Genomic DNA, 14,723 nt, shown 5'->3' with positions numbered 1-14,723 from the left:
TGAGTTATCAGAAACAAGTAGTTATAGTGGTCCACGATCATATACCAGCAATTATTTCTTAGATACAATAGAAGTTTAAGCTCACTCAGGTAAAATCACAGAGACCCATGACAGCGTATAGTTGGGAAGGCCTTTCATTCCATATGAACTCAGGTTTTTCTTTCTAAAACTTAAGGTCAATTTTGCCTCACACATGTCTAGTATTTGCATTTTATGGACCTCATTTCCTGACAATATGGTAAAGCCATTTATCAGAAGCCACTCTTTAAGTGAAAAACTTGTCTGGGAGAAAATACATCTGCGATTCCAGATGATTTGACTCGATTTATATACGGAACGTGCTAACCATCTAGGTGGTCTCTGCTCTATACACACGCCAAGTAGGTCTACATTAATTCGACCTCTGCTAGAAAGACCTTATTAACTAAATCTTATGTCCCAACGTTTTACTGAGATCCCCAGAGTTTTGAGTTCATAGGTGTTTTCTTCCTTATCTTGCAAACTTAGCACATGCTAGGTACAGAGTAAGCACTCAATATATTTATAAAATGAAGGAACTCCAAAGATTGGCCACATAAATGTCCTTCGCATCATCTTCATCTTCACCCTCATCCTCATCACCAGCCTTACTGAATGTTTATAATGTTCCAGGCATTGTTCTGGCTTCTTGGGCTAATTTGCTTCAAAAGGCACCTACATGAGCAGCATGCTACTATTGCCCTTATTTTATTACGACGTTCAGTAACTTGCCTAGGATTACACATAGCAAATAGCAGAGCCATGATTTGAGACCACGGAATCTGGCTCCAGAATCTATCCTTTTAATCACTCTAGTGCTTGTTCTCTACAACGTCAAATGATACCCTACCTGAATCTAGTGCTAATTTGTGGTCCTGGTTGACCTTAGAATTGCACTGAAGGAAGTCACAGTACAGTGAATGAGAAAGATTTTTAAATGATTTTAATCTCTTTTGTAATCATTCTCAACAATTTCGAAGAAGTAAGCAAATTCCTAAGACCACCACCACAATTATCATCTCAGTCACTCTCAGGGTCTCCCAAAAAGTTGCCTTCAGACTATTTCTCTCTCTCTTCCCTCCCTCTCCATAATTCACCAGCCTCTAAAATCCCTCAGTTCTGATGCTCTAATCTAGCCAGGCCCGAGCCTGCTGGCCCTCCTGCCTTGTGCTTTTCTCCAGCGAATAGTTACTTGAGGTTTCCAATTTTTCCTTGTTTGCCAGAAGGTCAAAACTTACTTTTTTACTCAATTGCAGCCACTATCTCATTCATTCTTCCTGATAAGTTTATTTCCCCAAACCCCTCATTTCCTTCATCTATTTGCTCTGACCCTCACTCAATGAGACATTCTATCGTTAAGACGTGCACAGATGATCGTTGATCAGAAAAATATTAGCCATTCATAAAGCTATTGTTACTTATTTCATGAGGAAATATAGAGTGTTTTCTAAATGGTAAATTACTGTAAGTACAACGGTTATTACCTTTTTTTTAGTCTTTCTTGTATACAGGCTTATTGGAAACTACCTCAGTTTTGTGAAGTTAACCACATTATAAATTTTAAAATAATTTGATCATCCCCAAAACATTATCTCTCCACCTTAGACACTTTATTCTCTATATTTGTAAATGATATATGATTAAATAAATATGATCTGTCTGCCCATCTTTCTCTTCTGCCATTCATCCCCATTTTGCATTTAACTGTAATGCATTGAGCACATACTATGCCAGGTACCATAAAAGATTTGAGAATAAAATACCATTGAGATAGGCTTATTGTGGAAGTGATCTTGAGCTAAATCTCAAAGGAGAAATAGAAGTTTATCTGGTAGAGAAAAGGAAAAAACAAACTCACCAGGCAGAGGGAATAGCATATGAGTATGGACTTTTTCTGGAAAACTTAAGCGAATGTTGAGTGACTAACCAAGTAGTTGACTTTAGAATTATTCTAACCCATTAGATTATGTGATTATACAGACATGGATACAGATACAGATATATAGATATAGATATGGATATAGATCTAGATACATAGATTACACACAGAGGACACTTAATGGTTCACATAGACATCAACACAAACTGCTGCTTACTTGTCACTGTTAGTGATTTTAGTGGGATTTTTTTCCCCCAAGTCTCTATAATTTTAGTGTGTAGCATAGAACAAAGTTGGTAATTAGAAGGAAGAGATATGCTGTTTTCAGGAGGGCAAAACTCTACTTCTTATCTTGCTGGCCTGTAGTAGGAGTTTAGGTAGTTAAGCCTGTTCTTATCCTTCCAAACAAAGCCAGCTCACTTACACAAAAGGCATCTCAGGCAGTGGCCAACGTGTCTAAAACTGCCCCAGGACACTGTCGGTTTTTCTCTGTGATCTTTGTCTCCTCCTTCAACTTTGACTAGTTCTGATTCTGACCCTGGCCTTGAGTCTGTTTTGTAGGTATGGGTAAGACTCCCTATGCCCGGCTTTGGAGCAGCCCTGTGTGGAACCTGATTTGAGTAGGCTCAACCTCCACTTTCTCAGGTCTGAGTAATCATGGGAGGGGTCCATAAAGGAAAGACGGCTGGTGAAAACTACTTTACTGTATATTGTGTGGTCCAAAACATAGAATTGAATTACACCACAATTTCCCTACAGAATTAAGTGGATAAAATGTGAACGACATGACATGGCTATAAAAGAATTATAAGTAGAAAAGTAACACTGATTCAGAAGCTATTTCATATTCATTAATAGGACTTAATCCCCCCATCACCCCATTGTATAGAATTTATCAGTCTCATTTTACAAATGAAGAAAGTGCAGCTCAGAGAAGAAAAGCAATATGTACAAAATTATGAATTAGTAAGATTGATAACTATGATTTGAACTCAGCTCTTTAACCAAGAAAACATATTCTAATTTTTTTAATGTTTATTTATTTTTTGAGAAAGAGAGGCAGAGTGTGAGCAGGGGAGGGGCAGAGAGAGAGAGAGAGTAGACACAGAATCTGAAGTAGGCTCCAGGCTCTGAGCTGTCAGCACAGAGCCCTATGCGGGGCTTGAACTCACGAACCATGAGATCATAACCTGAGCCCAAGCTGGATGCCTATCAGGGCATAAAAAAGAGCCAAAACTTGGTCCTCAGCAATGCTTATCCATTTACATCCACTGTAATGGATATGACTTATCCAGTTGCCAGTCTTTTGTTGTTTCATAGAGTTTTCTACCCATAAACAGAGAAATTAATAAAATTTACATGTATTATCTTTCAGTTCTTTCCACTGATTTGTTTCTGTTACACTTACTGATCAGGTGCTCAAAATTAACCTTTTTAATTTAATTGCCTTGCTTTGTGGTTAGGAAACAGTTGCCTTTTAAAATTTTATCAGCTATTTTACTGTTTATTTTTTACAAAAATCAGTAAACTATATTGGTCAGGGAAGGTCTCCAATTAGTTGCTAACAACCAGTTTGAAGAGTCAGTCAATATCTGAGCTTTTATTGAATCTTCAGCAGGTTGTATTAGAGATTGCAGCCCACTACCATTATATGTTAAATCTATTAAACTGTACCTATTTATTCCCATTCAAAAGCAGCAGGGTAATATTTATTTCCACTTTCAATACGGGTTGCTTGGTTAAGATTATGTAAACATTGTGAATATAAATAAACTACAAATAGCTGGTGAACCCTTATAGAGTATTGACTTACAGCCTTTTAATTCAATTTGAGGTCATGTAATGTTAATGACATAAAAGCCAGTCATCATTACCCATACAATTATGATTGACTTTTTTTTCTGAATAGTATGCAGACTAAATAAATTTAGCTGGATTTGTGGGATAACAAAATCTGAACAAAAAAACAGATAAAATTTTTTCTACCTATATATTTTCTTTGGAGATTAGAATATGATTAGTATAGAGAAAACAACAATATATTCTGTTACATAATGTATACATTTTTTAAAATTTATTTTTTAATTTACATCCAAGTTAGTTAACATACAGTGCAACAATGATTTCAGAAATAGATTCCTTAGTGCCCCTTACCCATTTAGCCCACCCCCCCCACAACCCCTCCAGTAACTCTCAGTTTGTTCTCCATATTTATGAGTCTCTTGTGTTTTGTCCCCCTCCCTGTTTTTATATTATTTTTGTTTCCCTTCCCTTACGTTCATCTGTTTTGTCTCTTAAAGTCCTCATAGGAGTGAAGTCATATGATTCTTTTCTTTCTCTGACTGACTAATTTTGCTTAGCATAACACCCTCTAGTTCCATCCACATAGTTGCAAATGGCAACATTTCATTCTTTTTGACTGCCGAGTAATATTCCGTTGTATATACATACCACATCTTCTTTATCCATTCATCCATCGATGGACATTTGGGCTCTTTCCATACTTTGGCTATTGTTGATAGTGCTGCTATAAACATGGGGGTGCATGTGACCCTTCAAAACAGCATATATCCCTTGGATAAAAACCTAGTGGTGCAATTGCTGGGTCATAGGGTAGTTCTATTTTTAGTTTTTTGAGGAACCTCCATACTGTTTTCCAGAGTGGCTGCACCAGTTTGCATTCCCACCAGCAATGCAAAAGAGATCCTCTTTCTCCGCATCCTCACCAACATTTTTTGTTGCCTGAGTTGTTCATGTTAGCCATTCTGACAGGCATGAGATGGTATCTCATTATAGTTTTGATTTGTATTTCCCTGATGATGAGAAATGTTAAACACTTTTTCATGTGTCGGTTGGCCATCTGGATGTCTTCTTTGGAGAAGTATCTATTCATGTCTTTTGCACATTTCTTCACTGGATTATTTGTTTTTTGGGTGTTGACTTTGATAAGTTCTTTATAGATTTTGGAAATTAACTATCTGATATGTCATTTGCAAATATCTTCTCCCATTCCGTTGGTTGCCTTTTAGTTTTGCTGATTGTTTCCTTTGCCATGCAGAGCTTTTTATTTTGAAGACGTTCCAATATTTCATTTTGCTTTTGTTTCCCTTGCCTCCAGAGACATGTTGAGTAAGAAGTTTCTGTGGCCAATATCAAAGAGCTTATTGCCTGCTTTCTCCTCGAGGATTTTGATGGCTTCCTGTCCTATATTTAGGTCTTTCATCCATTTTTGAGTTTATTTTTGTGTATGGTATAACATAATTTATACATTTAATAAATAGTCTAGAAAAGGATAGTCTATAGGTGAAAAACAGCAATTTTTCAAAATATGACTAATATTTACAAAATTCACCAAATTTTCATTTGGATGTTTTTATACTATCTTTGCTCATCCAAATACTATGGTATGTTTGTAGATGTTTGCATTATTGTGATGATTTGCAACCTCAAAATTCCACATTCTGGTTTCAAAGAGCAGAAGCATTTTTAAAACCTGCATATACAAGTTCTACTCTTAATAATTGTGGGGTAGCTCCCAGTGAACCAACCTTCTCACAGATAACAGGTATGAATTCTAAACAAAATATATTTTTTAAAAAATCCCAAATACCTAAAAGCAATGGAGAACAACCCCAAACAGGTAAGCTGGGAGGGATGTGTGTGCTTGGAAAGGGGAAGATACGGGATGCGTTTCAGAGTGCACAGAGCACAGTGGCTAAAACTCAAGTAGAATTCCACAGTGTCTCTTGTCTGTTTGTCTTTTTCTAAACTATCTTGAAAAAACAGAGGCCAGAATTATGAACAGCCACAGCTGCTACGAAGTGAAGGAAAAATATTGGGAAAAACCTGTAAAAGGAGCCTCAAAGTATGTGTATAAACTCTTCCCAAATCTCTCACTGATGCCAGACCTGAATATGACCCAGGCAGATGCCAAGCATACAAACTGGGGCTAAAAGAACAACACAGAAATCTGCAGTAGCTGCATTCCACAGGAAAGACTACAGTTTGCTGTTTGAATCCACATACGTTAACCAACTGATATAACACAGAAATAAAAAATGGAGGACTATTCTTCAGGAAAACATAACAGAATCCTGAGTTTCTATAAATGTATCATTCACAATATCCAGGATGCACTTTTTAAAAAAAATTACTAAACATACGAAGAAACAATAAAATGCTACCCATGCTTACAGCAGTGCATAGATCAACACTGGTATCACCCAGATACTGAAGTTAGCATACAAATATTTTTAAGCAGCTTTTATACCCATAATCAAGGACACACACACACAAAAATGCTTACAATGAAAAGACAAATAAGAAGTTTCAGTAGATGAATAGAAACTACAAAAAATATCAAATATAAATTATAGAACTGAAAAATGCAGTATCTAGAATATAAAAAAATAACAGCATGGGATTAATAGAAAATTGGAGATGAGAGAAAAAAAGTGTAAGTAAACTTGAAAAAAAAACTGATAGACTTTTTCCTAAGTTCTTTTTTTTTTCACATTTATTCATTTATTTTGAAAGAGAGATAGGGGGTGAGCAGGGGAGAGCCAGAGAATCCTAAGCAAGTTCCGAACTCAGTGCAGAGCCCAACGTGGGGCTTGAACCCATAAACAGTGAGATCATGATCTGAGCCAAAATCAACAGTCAGATTCTTAACCAACTGAGCCACACAGGTACCCCTCCTAAGTTCTTTAAATACATTTTAATGTTTAAAGAAAAAAAAATATAATATTTCGGGGGGGGGGGTTGGGCAGGGAGGGTTACAGTGTATGTTAATGTAACACATATGACAATTATAACAAAGAAATGGTGGGTGGAGAGATCATGGTAAATAGACCTACATATCTCCAAGGTTCTTATACTTTACAGTAAGTGGTAGATTATTAAAAATATTGACAGCACCAAATGTTTGAAGGTTTGTGGAGCAACTGGACTAGAATTCTACTCCACTGCTGTTGGGAGTGTAAATTAGTACAACGGCATTAGAAAAAAGTCAAGCATTTTTTTTTAAATAAATTTAAACCTAGATCTACTTCATGACCTACATTCCACCCATAGGTAAAATCCCAAGAGAAATGGCAGTATGTGTCTATGAAAAGACCTATACAAAAATGCACATGGAAGCTCTTATTATAATAACCCAACCTGGAAATAGCTCAAGTTTTTAATCAGTGGGAGAACTGATACAGAAACGGTGGTTTATTCACAAAATGGAAATGTATTCAGTATGGAACAAGATGACTCCCAAAAGCAATATGTCAAATTAAAGAAGCTTTACAAAAAAGAGTGCATGTTCTATTATTTGACTTTTTAGAACAGACAAATCTAATCTATTGGGGAAAATAGAAAAAAAAAAAAAAAGATTGCTTTGAGGGGTAGACTGACCAGAAATTTCTGGGGTAATGATAATATTCCTGATGGGAGTTTATATTATACAAGTGTGCACATCTCTTAAAACTTATTAACTGTCGCACTCAATGAGCACATGCTACACCCAGGGAGGACATGTGCATTTCACTGTAGGTAAATTTTACCTTAAAAAAGAAAGTAAACCAATATTGAACTCTAGTTAGTAATATTCATATTGAAGAGTTTAAGCATGAAGTTTCCAAGAGATGCTGAGTATATGAGTGTTTACTGGATGATTCTTTCAATGTTTCTGTATGCGGGGAAATTTTAATAAAATTTGTCAAAGAATCTATAGAAATATTATACATGTATATATATGTGTAAGTATATGTCTGTGTATATAACCACATACACATATATGTAGATGTACATGTGCATACATGCATATACATATGTATATATATTATTTCTTGCATTTCTTGGTTTTTATAAATTGTCAATGCAAGTAACAATAGAACTTTAAATTGACATTTCTTAAATCAAATGGGGAACAGTTTGTTAGATACTACAGAGGAAAACTGTCTTTTCAATCTCTGTCAGAATCAGTGGAAACAAGCAAAAGCAGGTGCTAGATCAGCAAAACAGATGAAAGTCTCCCCAAGACCCCAGCAGGCCAGTAATCAGCAGGTAACTCTATTTTCCTCGTACAGCTTTCCAATCCTTCCAGCTTTGATTTCATAAAAATAAAGAACTTTGACTTAGAATCATATTTAATACATAAGTGCTGTCTTTTGAAGAAGTACAAGTGAGTCATCGAGAAATGCATTCAATGTCCTCATAAGTGATCTGCGGTGTGGCACGGTTCAGACTGGTTTCTTAGGCTTTAGGTGATGTTTCTCTAGGTGGCGAACTAGACGGTTGTCTTCTGGTAGCAAAAAGAATTCAGTTCAAAGAAGCCTAGTAAGAATCTGAACTTTAAGAGTGGAGAACATAATTCCCCAAACCTAAGTGGCACTGTTAGTTTTCAAACCCAGTTACTGTGATCCCAAATGGGTTAGAATTAATTTTATTATTGAAGACTCACTGGTCTTACTCCCCTCCCAGCTCTATATGAAAATTCTTTCCACCTGCTACACCATTCCTCAGTTTTCCACCACCCAGTTCTCCTTTTCCCTTCCATACGCACACTCACAGGCCAATTTCCATCATAATTTTGTTAAGTCTTGAAATTTGTTTCCAAATTTCTCCATTTTAAGAAAGCACTTCTTCAGCCTTCTTATTGTAACTGAATCCTTGCTTTCCTCTGACAGTGACACTCTGTAGATCTCCCCAGTGGATCCCTAGAACCACTGGGAAAGGAAAAGTAGCTTCTTTTAACTAGCTTTTAACTGCTACTTACAAAACAGTTCCTCTCGTGGCTCATAAATTCTTCTTTAAATTTGAAATCATCCGCCCTTTACACATGCTCATCTCCATTACTGACTGACCTCATGAAGACCATCCACAAAAACATTACTGAGTCAGTCATCTTTATCCCCCAGATCTCTGCCATTCGCACCTAACAGGTGAACATCAACCAGCCTTCCCGTTATTCCACAGAAACTAGAAAATGTTAAATGGTTCTTTGAGAAAAAATACGTCTGACTTCTCACCATTCTAAGATTTCTGCTTCCAATTTTTTTTTTGTCTCCACCTTAACATCCTCTTTCTCTTTCTCTTTCTCTCTCCTCATCTATCTGTCTATACTTTTATATAAGGATATCCTGTCCTGTCTTACCTCTACTGCAATCGCACCGTAACTTGTCTTTCTGCATGACTCCACTTCTGTTCATCTGCCACTGCGTCATGAAAATGATCTTCCTAAAAATTAAGTCTGATCACATCATTTTTTTTTTCACTTCTTTTTAACAACCTCTGTGACTTATCTGTTGCCTACAGGAGAATAGTCACTCCTTGGTCCCCTGGACATTTATAATCAGGCCCTTATCTACCTCTCTAAACTTATCTTACACATCAAATGTACTGACATCTTACTGTTTAAAACTATACCAGGTGTTTTGAAAATTCTACATCAGGCATTGCCTCACCAATTATCTTATCCATTCTATAATATTTTTCTTTTTCTGTGCATGGTCATCTACTCACCTTTCATGACCTGACCCAGCTCCCATATCCCCAGCTCTGTGAAAGTATTTTCTGACTTTGCCACATAAAATGCTGTTTCCTTGTTTTTTATTTTTTAAAGTTTATTTAGTTATTTTTGAGAGAGAGAGAGAGAGAGAGAGAGAGCACACACACAAGTAGGGGAGGGGCAGAGAGAGAGAATCCCTGTCTACACTGTCAGTGCAGAGCCTGATGAGTGGCTCGAGCCCACGAATGGCGAGATCATGACCTGAGCCAAGACCAAGAGCCAGATGCTTAACCAACTGATCCACCCAGATGTCCCTGTTGTTTCCTTCTTGGTGTCCACACAATACTTGTTGATGTTTTGTTATAACCCTCATCACACTGAAACTTCAATACACTTTACAGTGGATTTCTACTCTATAACATTATTGAATATAGAGTTAACACTAGCTAGCCTGTTATAACACTCAAATTTAAATTTATTGAGTGAGAAGAAATAGATGCACTTGTGTATTCTTTCTAGAGAGAAATCTGGCAAACCAAAGCCAGTAAACTGATCACACCCTTGATTTAGTAGAAACGTAGAACCCTGTTTGGGCAGTCTAGCTCAGGGAAATAATTCAAAGAATCCAAGCTATGTGAAACTATGCCGGACCTTTATCATTTCTTGGCTCCAGCCTCCATTTCTACTCTTAGGTAATTGGCACTGTATTTAGTACAAAGGGTACATAGTTCCTCACCCCCTGCTAGGGAAGTAGAAGTAGGAAAGATCTTTCCTCTCCCCTTCCTTTAACAGTTTGGGCATGTGCCCATGATGTTAGCCTAGGGTTGTGAATCTTGAGCACTTAAAGAACAGGGCTAGGGAATAATGAAAAAAAAGATGACCGCTAAAGAGATAAAAGTATCAGTGGTGGTGGGGAAAAGAAGGGGTAAAGGGCAATGTCTGTAGAAAGACTCTAACTAGACTATTCAAGCAGTGAGACATGCAAATGGCCTTGATGAGCACCATGTGCCATGCCTTGTGCTCAAAACTTTCCAACAATTCTGCAAGTTACGTGATACACTTTAAATACATTTCTGTACTTACATTATGTTTATACATTCCCCACCCACACACACATGCACACACATACACAAAGATCAAGAGAGTAATTTTATTATAACAAAATAAATAAATAGACATGTAGTTGCTTCATTTAAGCATCTTTAAGATAAAATGTGAAGGAACAGTAGTAGTGACAACAATCACAATTATTTACACAAAGACCCAATGCTTATACAATGATCACAATCAGAAGTGGCCACTTTCTTTTAATGTTTATTCATTTTGAGTGAGAGAGAGAGAGAGAGAGAGAGCAGGGAAGGGGCAGAGAGAGGGAGAGAAAGAATCCCAAGCAGGCTCTGCACTGTCAGCAGAGTCCATCATGGGGCCGAACTCACGAGAACCGTGAGATCATGACCTGAGCCAAAATCAAGAGTCACTTAACCGACTGAGCCCTCCAGGTGCCCCAAGAAGTGGTCACTTCAAAAGTTGTTTCACAGTGAAAATTTCCTTCTAGGTTTTTTAGTTGTTTTCCCCTTCACTATGTTCTTTTTGATTACCTTGAAATGTGTGAAGTTTGGTAAACCATCACTTTAAAATGATGATAACCTAACTCATGTCTTTAAAGAAAATCTTTCTAATGTAATCTGGCAAAAATAATTTCTAAATATATATTTCTTGTTTTCATCAGTTTAAGTGAACATCGTGGGAGTAGTTGTTTTTCATTGCCTGTGCCTAACATATACAATTTTTATTACTACTCAGATATTGATATATATGTTCATATATCAGTACACACAATACATATATTTTAATTTCTCAAATCATGGTTCTTGTTAACATCTACAGTCAACCTACCAAAGACCATCACTAATATAATAACAGATGGTACATAGATATTTGCTATGGAAAAGTCACCCAGTCAATGACTTCTCTTCAATATAGTCAATTTCTTAATAATTAAAAAAAAATCATCCCATATTGTTTACAATACATCACAGATGTCTCTTTCCCCTCTCCCCACCTCCAATTATTCCTCCTACTCTTGGTACCTAGTATTTCTCCTGCTTGTTTATGCCAAGCACCTATCACTTCTCAAAGAGTAAGAGGAAACTGTTTGAACGTCTCTAACTTTCCATTTAAGTCTTTCAGGTCTGTGGAGCATTTTAAAAAAAATATTCAGGCAGGCAAACAGAGCTGTTTGCAAGTGCTTCAGTATTTGAAAGACAAAAGAGAACCTGCCAATTTAAAATGTTCTAAGATGCATCAAGGAAGAAAAGGAGATACTTGTCTGCTGAAATTCTGAGCTATGTGGGTGTGGGGGAACACATTGGTATAAAACAAAAATGGGATGAAACGAAATGTTGCCGAAGAGAATGATTTCCAGCTGTGCACTGCAGGAAGTAACTCAATGCTTTTGATACATGATGCAGATGAAGAGTTTTATAGAACTAGAAAATCAGTCCAATTTGAACTAATAGCCATCCAGACACAACAATGCTTGTAAGCTGGAAAAAAAAAATAATAATGCTGAATCTAGTTGTTCAGGGAGAAAAAAAAAGAAACAAGGAGAGCATGTATTCTAGTCCAAACTTGCATTTATAGGCCTTTCAAATTTGTCTTGTACTGTTGCTAAGTTCTGCCCTTTCCAGCTTCCAAAATAAAGGATATTTTTGGAAACTTCTGAGTTGGTCTGGTCTCCTTTCTTCTTTTTACATAAGGAAACACAGTACATGTCTCCCTGTGGAATTAATTTTAAAAATTCTTGGGGCGCCTGGGTGGCTCAGTCGGTTAAATGTCAGACTTCAGCTCGGGTCATGATCTCACGGTTGATGAGTTGGAGCCCCACATCGGGTTCTGTGCTGACAGCTCGGAGCCTGGAGCCTGCTTCAGATTCTGTGTCTCTCTCTCTCTCTGCCCCTCTCCCGCTAGCAGTCTGTCTCTCGGTCTCTCCGAAACAAATAAACATTAAAAAAAAAATTTTTTAATTCTTTACTCTGTTCCTTCCAAACAGATTAAGAAGAAAATTTAAGTATTTTCATTTTCACCAGAGACAAAATAAACCAAAAGCAACCATTTGTATTCCAATGGCGCCTAAGCAAGCTGTGCTTGTGGCATATCAATACTATTCTATGTAGCAGATATTCTTACTAAAATGAGGACTAAGAGAGCCATTATGAACTGAAATGACATCTAGCCACTTGGCCCAGACAAGCACTATAGGATTTTATTAAATTCCTCACAAAGGGTATCATTTATCTTATTCAAACAAGATTATATCATGAATTTACAGTGACCTAAAACTTACACATACATAAGATAATAACTGCCATTGTAGCCCAGATATCTGGCAAGAATACTCACTGACAGATATATACCAGGAAGGGCAGGGCAATTCATCTCCATGACAATGACTTCAAGCAAGGCATTTGTATGCAGAGTTCTTCAAACTCCTCCAAATAGTATGTTTGAAACCAACTCTAACTATCCTATGCCTGGTAAATTGAAGTTGAACACACTACCTCTGATCAATAAAAATTCCTTGAAATGCAGAACTAAACCCCCCAATTTAGCAAACTATCATCAGGAGGGCTAGATTGAATAGATTCTTTATCTAACTTCAAATTTACCTCCCCCAAATACAGGTCCCTGCTACTCTCCCTTCTGCCACTTGTTGAGTATTCAGTGGACTGCTCTGATCACAAAATTTCTGGTCCTTCCACTTTCCATGGATATCGTATCCTCTATCCATTTAAAATTAGAATCTACAAACTACTTTGTTTTGTTGTTTTTTTTTTTGTTTTTTTTTTTTTAATGTTCTACTTGTAGAACAGTTCTGATTCATCCTAAAGGTTTTCAAAATCATATGATAAAAGTAATTATTATAGCTGGGGTACTTATTTAGAATGTTCTAGCATAAGGGTACCCAAAATATTCCTTGAGGGGGTGGCAGTTGGGGGAAAATAGACTGCTTCCAACTTCTTCCAACCTCACTTCATCAATATCAGCAGAACATATGTTCAGTATCTGCTCTCTTCTGCCTGGCTTAGAAAACCAAGCCTAGAAACTAGATGTCTCTTTGGCAGGTCTGCCCGCAAACTCAAAACAGGAAGCAAAAAAGGCAAGGCAAGGAAAGGCAAAACATTTTTAAGTCCCTGAAAATGAAATGGAGAGCCGTACATTGGCAATGACCCCGTCACCAGAGGTGTTTGTAATATAGAACACAAATTGAAAACTTTGTGTCTATCTGATGTTAACAATCCAAAATGTAAAAATAAAAATATGATAAATCCCTAAGCTGATTGCTATGTGAGGAGCATAAGCTTGCGTTTACATCCCTCACACAAAAATATCAGAAGGGGCTCATGTAAGCTTTGAGTCACACAATGGCAGCTGGAAAGATGCTGTTCCCCATGGGCCCTGCTCTTTAAGGACTGCTAGACAATTTCTTATCTCTAATGATGAAACATATATTAAAAAACATTGTTCTACACCATGTTTCCTCTGGTTTAAAAGACAGAAGAAGAAGAGGAAGAAGCAGCAGCAGCGAAAGGAGGAGAAGAAAACAATGAAAAGTTACATTCATTTGCTTTTTCTTTTTCAATTGTTTGTATTAATAAATATACAAGTTCCTCAGGTCTTGATCCTATATCCTCTTCCTGGTTTTTTTTTTTTTTTTTTTTTAACCTTTATTAATCTCTGAGAGACAGAGCATGAGCTGGGAAGGGGCAGAGAGAGGGAGACACAGAATCCGAAGCAGGCTTCAGGCTCTGAGCTGTCAGCACAGAGCCCGATGTGGGGATCAAACTCATGAACCCTGAGATCATGACCTGAGCCGAAGTTGGATGCTCAACTGCCTGAGCCACCCAGGTGCCCCTCCTTTTCCTGTTTTATTCTCCTCCCCAAATAATCTCATCCACTTCAAAGCCATTCACATACCATCTGCATAGTACAACTAGTACAACTCCCAAGTTATATCTCCAGGCCAAAGATCTCTTTGAAGCGCAGGCCTCCTGGTCCAAATGCTGGGTTAACACCTCCACTCAGATGTCTCGCTAGCATCTCAAAGTTTACCCGAAGCAGAGCTCACGACTTCCTATGCTCCGGCACTACCACCATCCCCCCCGGCCCACACCCTGAATTAGCTACTCCTAAATTCTCTCTAGCTCAACACATTCTGCTTTTCCTACCCAGTGTCTCCTACAGAAAGCTAGGAGTCATTTTGCTCCCACCCCACCACTAAATACTATTCTAAGTCCAAAATTAATTTCACATCCGTTTGCTTTTCTCTAG

The 14,723-nt window shown here is 37.3% G+C and overlaps 1 protein-coding gene across 3 annotated transcripts in view; it reads right to left on the bottom strand.

The window, feature by feature from the left end:
* Positions 1-14,723, bottom strand: part of LAMA2 (laminin subunit alpha 2) — a 609,036-nt gene that overhangs the window by 462,799 nt on the left and 131,514 nt on the right. The window lies entirely within an intron of this gene.

Source organism: Panthera leo, chromosome B2 (genome assembly GCF_018350215.1).
Source record: "Panthera leo isolate Ple1 chromosome B2, P.leo_Ple1_pat1.1, whole genome shotgun sequence".
In the NCBI taxonomy this organism is placed as follows: domain Eukaryota; kingdom Metazoa; phylum Chordata; class Mammalia; order Carnivora; family Felidae; genus Panthera; species Panthera leo.
Note: the sequence above shows the minus strand (reverse complement) of the source record. Positions and strands in the feature narration are given on the sequence as shown.